This window comes from Jaculus jaculus, chromosome Y, assembly GCF_020740685.1.
Source record: "Jaculus jaculus isolate mJacJac1 chromosome Y, mJacJac1.mat.Y.cur, whole genome shotgun sequence".
In the NCBI taxonomy this organism is placed as follows: Eukaryota; Metazoa; Chordata; class Mammalia; order Rodentia; family Dipodidae; genus Jaculus; species Jaculus jaculus.
The window spans coordinates 10447100-10456792 of NC_059126.1; the positions used below are offsets into that span (position 1 = coordinate 10447100).

The 9693-nt window shown below is 42.8% G+C and overlaps 1 pseudogene; it reads left to right on the forward strand.

Annotated features, from left to right (window-relative positions):
• Nucleotides 1-2170: 2170 nt before the first annotated feature.
• LOC123457035 lies at nucleotides 2171-2525 on the forward strand (annotated as a pseudogene).
• The last annotated feature ends 7168 nt before the right edge of the window (nucleotides 2526-9693 follow it).

Sequence of the window (9693 nt, forward strand, 5' to 3'; positions counted from 1 at the left end):
TGAGACTTTCATTTGGTGAGATCATCATACTCATAGGTGAGTACCACAAGAACAGGTCATGCTATGAAGTGAAGTCTCCCATTATTGGGATGGTCTTCCAACTTGCACACAAATAAAATGTTCATATTGCTGAATTGACATGCTGATCCAGTTGAAACTGAGAAATGATTACTCTGCCAATATCGTCACCTAGACTCTGCATTGGTGCATCTAGTCTTGCTTCCAGCATTTGATGCCTCAGTACTGTAAGCCCGACCACTCACTTGTGTTAGTTAAGTCACCTACTGTGACAGTCATAGACCGCTCATAAATAAGGTATATCTCTCACATTGCGGGAGGCTGGACAACCAGTATCTGTTTTCATCCAGGCTGTACCTGCCCATGTTTTCATTACATCCTTATTGGTCACGGAGCCCAAGGCCCCACAGGGAGGAGAGTGCTGCACACGACCCATCAGGGCTGGGGGTGGTGGAGGTCGCGCACAGCCCTTACACACGCCTGGAGGCATGGAAGACAGCAGCTGTGGAGGAAAGCAGCAGGGCTAGAGAGGAAGCAGCGCTGTCACGCACGGAAAGAGGCTGAGGAGGCCCCATTACCATGTTTGGCCCAAGTGATTCAATAGAGAGGGGCGGGGCTCCGCGCGCACGGGTGACGTCACAAGCGCGCGCACGGGTGACGTCACAAGCGCGCGCACGGGGCTCCGCGCGAACGGGCGACGTCACAAGCGCGCGCGAAAGGCGAAGAGACTCTACAGAGAGGGGCGGGGCTCCGCGGCAGAGGAGTGACCATAAAGCAAGCCCCCGAGAAGCGGCCACCCACGCTCAGCGCGACCTTCCTTGGCGGGCGAGCGGCCATGGTAGGCGAGGCAGTGGTTTGCCACATCTGGGTAAGGACCTGGGGGCCGGATGTTGGTGACTGGCGTCCGGTGGCTGGGCGGAAGTGGCTCCAGCTTGATGTGGGCGGATCTAGCATGGCTGGGCGTGCTGAGTTGGGTGGGCGTGGGCGTGGCTGGGCCGTCTGCTCCGTGAAGTTGGCTTGGTGCTAGACCATCATCCATTCCGTGCTGAATTCACTGGGGTCCAGCCCTGTAAGGTCCCCGTGAGAGCTGGCCGTTCCCATCCCTCTCCAACCGTCTCTGTCCTCAGTCATGGAGTCCCAGCTCGCCAGGGCCTCCTGACACTGAAAACGAACTCCAAACGTATGCGCCACCTTGTAAGTCTGGCTCATGTGGGTTCTGTGGAATTGAATCGGGGTCCTTTGGCTTTGGAGGCACACACCTGTACCACTAATCCATCTCTCCTGTCCAACATTGGTTAATTTTATCAGTCCCCCCCCCACCCCCCCCCGCCCCCGGAGTCACAGAAAACCTTTATTGCCGCAGGAAGTAAGTGAGACTCCTTTCTGATTGGAGTTCACACAGCACCTGCTCCCCTCCATTCTAGGGCCTGGCTGTCCTACACCTCTTTATCTGTCTGAGCAAGTTCCCCTAGGGAATCCCTAGCGCCCTGAATCTGTGTGAGATACAGGGTCCTCGTCCATTCGTGGAGGCATACCATGTTCGCTCAAGGCTTTGAAAGAGTACACAGTGCTTCCATATTTACATGGGTTGCAGGAGTGTGTAACATGATCAGGATGCCCTTCCAGGTAACCTTCAGCTGGCCCTCCCAGGTATAAACTTTCCTTTTGCAGCTAGTTGGCAATAAAATAATTTGCATTGTTCAATAATAATAGCATGATAATTGGTTATTAACAGTAATATTTTATTAGTAAGTTAATCAGTGTTCAATAACATGGATTAATTGTATTTTTTTATTTATTTGAGAGAGAGAGACACACAGAGAGGCAGATGGAGAGATGGGCAAGCCAGGGCCTCTAGACACTGAAAAGGAATTCTAAAAGCATGTGACACATTGTGCATCTGGCTTATGTGGGGCCTGAGTAATTGAAGCTGGGTCCTTTGGCTTTGCAAGCAAACACCTTTAACTCTAAGCCATCTCTCCTGCCCAACATGGGTTAATTTTATTAATGATATTTTTTTTTTCCTCTTGGGAGGCACAGAAAATCTTTATTGCCACAGAAAGCAAGTGCACTCATCCAATCTCACTATATGTTTTAAGAATTACAAAATAAAGACTTTATACAATAAAGTTAATACTGATCTAGGGGAGAAATGGTGCTGATAACTAGCCACATTCTTGAGTGGGCAAAGGCTGGGATCCGGATCCCTACAATACCCAAGATACTGGAAGAGATTGAAGTCATCCCAAGAGAATCCTACCCCTCAACAGGGATGAGCAGGGGCCCAACAAAGTATCTATGTCTAGCACCACCAAGGAGAGCAACATCTTCCAGAGATCAGAGGTCCTAGCAGCTCTGATTGTACATGCCATGGTGGGCATCGTCTTTGCTGTCATTCTGATCCTGTTTTTTTTTTTTTACCTCATGAAGAAGAAGGATAAGGCAGCTACAAACTGGACAAGAAGCCCATCTACAAAGAAGCCCCCACCAATGAGTTCAGCGCATGAATCTTCCCACGGACACTGCTTGGCCTTAAGCAGGGAGGAAAGCCAAAGGATTTTGAGCAGTGGACATTAGTAATAATGACCTACCTGTCAGTGTCTCCATCTCTAATCAACTTTTCAGGGTCAGAAGGTATATCTTGTACTGTGCTGCCTTACTATTTGATTCTTTGGACCCCAGTTGCCTTGGAAGAAAAATGGGGTGGAACTTTGCATTTCTGAAGGCAATCCTGGGGTTGGGTCATAATTTTCAAACTTTCCAAATAAGAAGGTAGGACCAGTTCAGAGCTTGAATTGAACATGCCTCATCTAGGACCATCCTTAAGCTGAAGAGGATGAGGTACAAGTTAGAAGCCTGCCCAAGACTGCTTTATTCCCTCCTTACACACCCTGTCCATCTGTCAAGAATTGGGAAAGGAACTAGAACCCTCTGGACCTTGTGAGGTGTTCATTTATGGGTGTCTCTGTGATATACCTTGGGCCATTCAAGGCTCTTTCAAGTTACTTGGAAATCAGGGTTTTTTTTGGAGGGGTGGACGCGGGATGGGGGGAGATGTGAGTGTGTAGAAAGTGGACACCAAAGGTGCTCTGTAGAATATTTGTAAATCTATTTTTTAGTAGATTCATTCCTTCATGCAGTTTCTGGTGCCTAGGCGGGTGTGTGGAGATAGAGAATATTTTAATTGAAAGCATTTCCACTACACCTGCTAAGTTTGTGTTTAATATTGTGTGCTGTGTGTGTGAGTGTGTTTCTTGACCATTAGAGAAGATCTGGAGATACGATTTTTTATTAATTTTAATTTTTTACTGTTTCAGCTTCAAACAGGCTTCCTCCATCTTCCCGTTTTTTTTTTCAATTTTATTCCATTTTCTTTAAACCCCCTTTTAAAACACTTTGTCCCACTCCCCTATATATGACAGTGGCCATTTCTGAAGCTGCTTATGTAAGAAATAGTTTTGGCTGAAATGGTTTTCTAGTAGATCCCAAAATATAATGCATGGTGATGGTGGGGTATTTGTGTACATGTGCTTATAATAGGTGGTTCTTACTTGGTTCTACAAAAGTAAATAAAGATATATGTTTTAGGATGTCATGTGATATTTCCAGGTTCTTTGTTGTTCATTTTTTAAAATTTATTTATTTGAGAGTGACAGACATAGAGAGAAAGACAGATAGAGGGAGAGAGAGAGAGAATGGGCGCGCCGGGGCTTCCAGCCTCTGCAAACGAACTCCAGACGCATTCGCCCCCTTGTGCATCTGGCTAACGTGGGACCTGGGGAACCGAGCCTCGAACCTGGGTCCTTAGGCTTCACAGGCAAGCGCTTAACCGCTAATCCATCTTTCCAGCTCTCCAGGTTCTTGTCGGCTGGGCTGCTAAGTGCTTTTCCATATGGTTGAGTCTGTCCTTGACTGCTTTTTTGCCCTGTTCCAGGTTGCCTTCTCCTGACTGAGCTGAAATAGTTGAGAGTAGTAGCAGACTCTAACCCTCTTTGTGCCTTCTGTTTTGGGGTCCAGTGGAGGAGTTGCTAGGTATCCTTTCTCCCATCTATCAGTGATTGCTGAAGAACAGGAAACAGTGTGGGCCAATTCACACCACAGAAGTTAGAAATTCATGTCTCAATTGTACTGGCTGCATTGAGAGTGTTTTGTCACTACCTATTAGATTCACTACTGAGAGATCTAAATTGGCTTAGAGAGTTGGAGCTCAACTTTCCTGGGATGATGACCCTTGTAACCCTGGGGAAGGGAAAGGGACCAGGAGGGTGGGGTGTGATGTGGCCTGTTATCTGAGCCTCAATTGCAGGAAGAGGCCTGGTGGTTTAGTGCATGGTAGGTGGAAGAAACACACTCACTCTCTGTGCTCAGTGGCTTTTGACTCCCCTCTGCAGCCAAATACAGGGTCACAGCTGGCTGGGTCCTCCTACCTCCAGTGCCCTTTTCCTTGGGCTATGTTGGAGTGAGCATCTTTTCTGTAGCTCCTCTCTCACTGTTGTCTGTTACTGATTGACAGAAGAATAAAATAAAATAAAACCTGGTACTTTGTAGAAAAAAAGAAGTGGAAGGAAGAGGAGGAGGAGGAGTTGTTCCAGGAATCATTAGCAAAGGCCTTATTGCAAAATGCAGGTGTTTACTCTTACCCAAGGAATGGGATGACCCCTCTGTGCAATGTAACATGACATTCCTGTATCTCTATTTCTAAATACATTTGTGATTACATAGAATGTTTCTTGTCTCAGTCCCCCTATGTGACCTACATAACTTTGTGACTTCTTGTAATAGGCCCCCTTGTTTAACAGTATGCAACTATGTGGTTTAACTCCCAACCTGTTGTTACTGTGAACATCATCTGGTTATTTCCAATAAAATCTGACACTCTAAAATTTAGGTGCTGCAGTCAGAGATCCTGACCTCTTGAGTGTAGCCCCAATGCATCGGCTTTTACCCAGTACTCTGTGAGTCAGGGGTCTTAGTTGTGCATCACCAAGCACCATTGCACTATTTGACTTTCAACAAAGGAGGACATTAGTACTAAGGATTCAGATACATATATAAAAAAGCAGTCTATCTAGTATGATAAGTTTTATTGACTATGAATGTTTTAGGTGGGCACAGTTATACTTAACACTGGTTTTTGAGTTAGAGTCTCACTCTGGTCCAGGCTGACCTGGAATTAACTATGTAGTCTCAGGGTGGCCTAGAATTCAGTGATTCTCCTACCTCTGCCTCCAGAGTGCTGGGATTAAAGGCATTCACCACCACGTCAGGCTTCCTCTTGTTACATTTTTGTTCTTAAGAATACATTTTTATGTTACAGTTTTTATGAGTTACCTTACCTTTGTAAAATATGGTGCTGTTTCTTTAACTGTTTATTCTTAGAAAGATCAGTCTTCCCAAGTTTTATTGTTGTTTTTATTAAAAAAGGGGGTGGGGTGGGCTATGGCATTGTTACAATTAATTACACTTTACTTGAAGGATAGAACCCAAGACAGATGTGGGTTTAGGAGACTTCAATCTTTATGGCACTTGTTAGTTGATTTTGCTCTACTTTGTCCATTGCCTTGCAATGTAATAACACCTATGTTACTGGACAAAATAGGTTGCTATCTTTAATTACGTTTTTCCTTGCCTTCACCATGTGGCAGGACCTTTTCTTATTTTTTATTATTGACAACTTCCATAACATTAGACAATACGCCATGATAATTCCATCGTGACTCACTTTCCCCTTCACAACCCCACTCTCCATCATGTCACTTCCTTTTTAAAGTTGGATGAATGCATTGCATTTTGTATCATGCTTGGTTATTAGTTTATGGGAGCCAGGGGTGGATTATGGTGGTTTCATTCAGGTGTCCCTCATGAAATTTGGTGTTCTGAATGCAAGATTCCAAGCTGATGGAGATTTGGGAATTGATGCTTTTGTTAGAAAAGAAGTGTCATATTGATATGCATATCCGGTATCACTATGAAATGGTCCAGGGAATACAGGCAAACTCTGGTACATCCATCAGCTGTTTTATATTACAGGGGAAAACAAGCTCTGGGGTCAGTTATGGCAGTTGAGGGGCTGGTTATAAGTTGACCATAGAACTGGCATCAATGTCAGTAGGTGGTGCTGTGGTGGGGAGACAGAGCTACAACTTGGATGGTTGACATTAGAGAGGATGCTAAGAATTCAGTTAGTACTAGAGGATGATAACACAGTAATCAGGTGGATGAGAGGTTAGTACGTCACTCTAGGATCACATGGACACCAGAGTGTTAGAGAAATTGGTTGTTAGGTGGGTTCTAAGAGCAATGGGATGATCGTGGAGGCTAGGGACATGGCATTATTGTGAAATTATATCAGTGTGGTGGCAGGTGTCTGTGTGTAACACTAAGCATAGAACCAAGGGTGGGATGGAAAGGCCATGATCCTTAATGTATGTTTCAATGAAGCTTCTTGGACTCAGGGATGATACCAAGGATCAGAGGGCAGAGGTAGGAATTTTATAGGAATCTTATGGCTGTTTCTGGGCTGAGTGGTTCCAGACTGGGACACGACCTCAATCAGAATTAGCCTTGGATTATATCAGACTTGTATCATGTTCCAGATTGATACTGGGGCTTGGTATACTTCTGTGGGTCACATGGGTTTGCTAGGGAGTCTATCTAGGGACAATATAAGTTGCTGAAATGCTCATGGGATTGTGTTGTATTTATGTGTAAGTGTGTGACACTGGGAAGTGTATGTTGCTGCATTGGGCATTGGGATATAACTAGACTCCTGCAATGTTCTTGAGCAAAAGTGGTAAAGGTCAAATCCTTGAATTTCAGAATCTGGTACTGGCTTTCTGAAGTGATGCCAGTGGAAGAGAGGACAGGGAGAGAATCTATCATCACACTGGGGGTTGGGAATGATTACATGGCATGAAATAAACATTAAAATGTGAATTTGAATTATGGTTGATGTAATGTTGCTGGAATTCTGGAAACAACAGGGCTGGTGGAAGTACTCAGCTCTGTGAGATGCTGGGGTTCCATGGGGATTAACTTTGGCACTGGTTGGGGGTGATTCAGAGGTTATATGGGAAGATGAGCTTACCAGGGTACTAAGGGCTGTGTATGGATGATGCAGATAATATTAAATCAGTGTCCAAGGCCCTCTGAATATTTGAAGCTTTGGGAAGGTCCTGGGTTGTAAAATGAAATAGAAGACTATGTGTGACACCCGATTGAGGATCTGGGGAAGTATGAGGTATCCTACTATGTACTGGTGCTTTTCAAGGACGTTTTTATCATACAAAGGACAAATGAAACTGTGGATGTACTCCTGCCGTATGATTGTAAATCCTAGATTTTCAGGACATGCACAGAAGCACAGGATAGATCCGTTTATTGAATAACCAATAGCCTCACACTGCTATACCCACTTTTGAATATGCTAATAAAATGTTGAGATCTACTCCCTGTCCTCCAGTACCAACCCAGAATCTAGTTTCCTCCCTTAAACCTCACATGGTTTATTTTAATTCCCACATTACAAAATCCAGGTAGAGAAGCAACTGTTTCCATGGGTTTTCCAGTGAGACCTTCTATCTACTCTGGTTGTAGCAAAATGAGAACAATTAAAAATTCTTATATTAATGACATAGTTCAGGTTGACAGACCACTGAGAGTAATTTACCAGTGCTCTCCATAGTAGAATTGTAACAAAACCCTTCCACCTAGCATACAAAATGGAATCCACTGTGTGAACTAAATTGATTTGATCTATTTCTTCGTTATTTCTCACTTCAGATGTTTGGGTGTTCTATGGCTATTAATAGAAGTACTTGAGTAGACATAGCCAAGTTTATAAATGTTTTCTTATCCCAACCCTCATGATTTCTTCATAGCACAGTTTCTGTCCTTTGCAAAATCATCAATGTACTGCAATGGCATTTCTTTGTTTTCTGGTGTGGAATAATCTCATGGTTGACTCTGATTATTTGTTCTTGGTTTTTCAGTACATCTTTGTTTCAAGTTACTGTTGAACTGCTTTCTTTGACTAATGAAATTATAGAAACTGAAGCTTAAAATAAATGGAAACTAGTTCATGCACATGACAGAATGCACTCCATATGAATTATGCCAAGGACAGCATCCCTTCCAATCATGTCTTCTGGGACACATTAGGCCACAGCCCAGTGACTATTTCACTACAACAACTGACCCTTTCCAAAGTGACTGTCTGATTTCAAGACTCTATATCTTTTTTTTAAAAATCTTATTAATAATTCTGAACAAATTTTTACCATTTGCGATGATATAAGCATTGCTGATATTGATGTTATATATGACTCTACATTTGCATTTCCCTTTATGAATATTAAAAAGTTGAAAATATAAATTTATTTATGGAGAGAGAGTGAGAAAGAGAGAGAGAATACCAGGGCTTCAGCCTGCTGCAAATGAACTGCAAATGTCTGTGCTTCCATATGCATCTGGTTTTGTGTTGGTTCCTTTGAATCAACCTGGGTCATCAAGTTTTGCAGGCAAGCACCTGAACCACTGAGCCCATTTTATCTCTTGTAACCCTTTTAGACTTAAAAATATTTTTATTTAGTTGAGAGAGAAAGAGAGAGAGAGAGAGAGAGATAGAGAATCAGCACACCAGGACATCGTAACCATGCAAAACCACCCCAGACTCATGTGAAAATTTGTGCATCTTTCTTTACATGTGTTCTACAGAATCAAACCTGGGTCCTTAGTCTTTTCAGGCAAGTACCTTTACAGTTGAGCTATCTCTCAACCCTCTTTCTCACTTTTTGTTTTGATTTTTTGAAGTAGGGTCTCACTCTAGCCCATGCTGACCTCGAATTCACTTTGTAGTCTCAGGGTGGCCATGAACTCATGGTAATCCTCCTATCTCTGCCTCCCAAGTGCTGGGATTAAAGGTGTGTGCCACCACGCCCAGCCTCTTTCTCACTTTTTAAAAGCAATATATTATGTAGAATATACTTTACATTAATAGCACAAAACCATTTATTCATATACATCACAAGGGAATCCCTTTTAGTGTTTTACATAACATGTCATGGAAAATTTGGATAACTATTAATCTAATTAGGAATATTTTCATAGACATGAGATCTAGGTATAATTTATTATGTATTGACAGACTTGGTGTGAATGCATTGTAATTCATACCATCAGATATTGTAAGAACCCATTGTTATTTTTTCTAAATATATGCCTGTCTTGTTTTTATTCACTGTCATTTGATTTATGTTTCTAAGTTGTACTTATAAATTGATATCTTCAGTCTACATCTTTGTGAAAACACTCAAGCTTATTGTCATGAAATAGTAGACTTAATGTAATACAATACTAACTATGAACATTTTTTGCAATAACTGAAATTGGTACAAGAATAATGATGGCACTCTAACTGACTTAAATACTAAAATTCAAATCACGTGGACCATGAGATTTCATAAATCTAATGAGATGAAACCTGAAACAGGATACAGCTGCCAGCAATAGGATACTTATCTTGCCCTTGCCTGTATCCCTCTTCAGCAAAAGCTCAGAGTACTTCATTTGCTGGAGAGTCTAAAGTAAAATGTGGTGATGTCCATTCTCTGCTTGCATCAAATAGAATCAGACAGTTGTTCACTCTGTTTCATGCTTGATTTCATTCTAAACTGT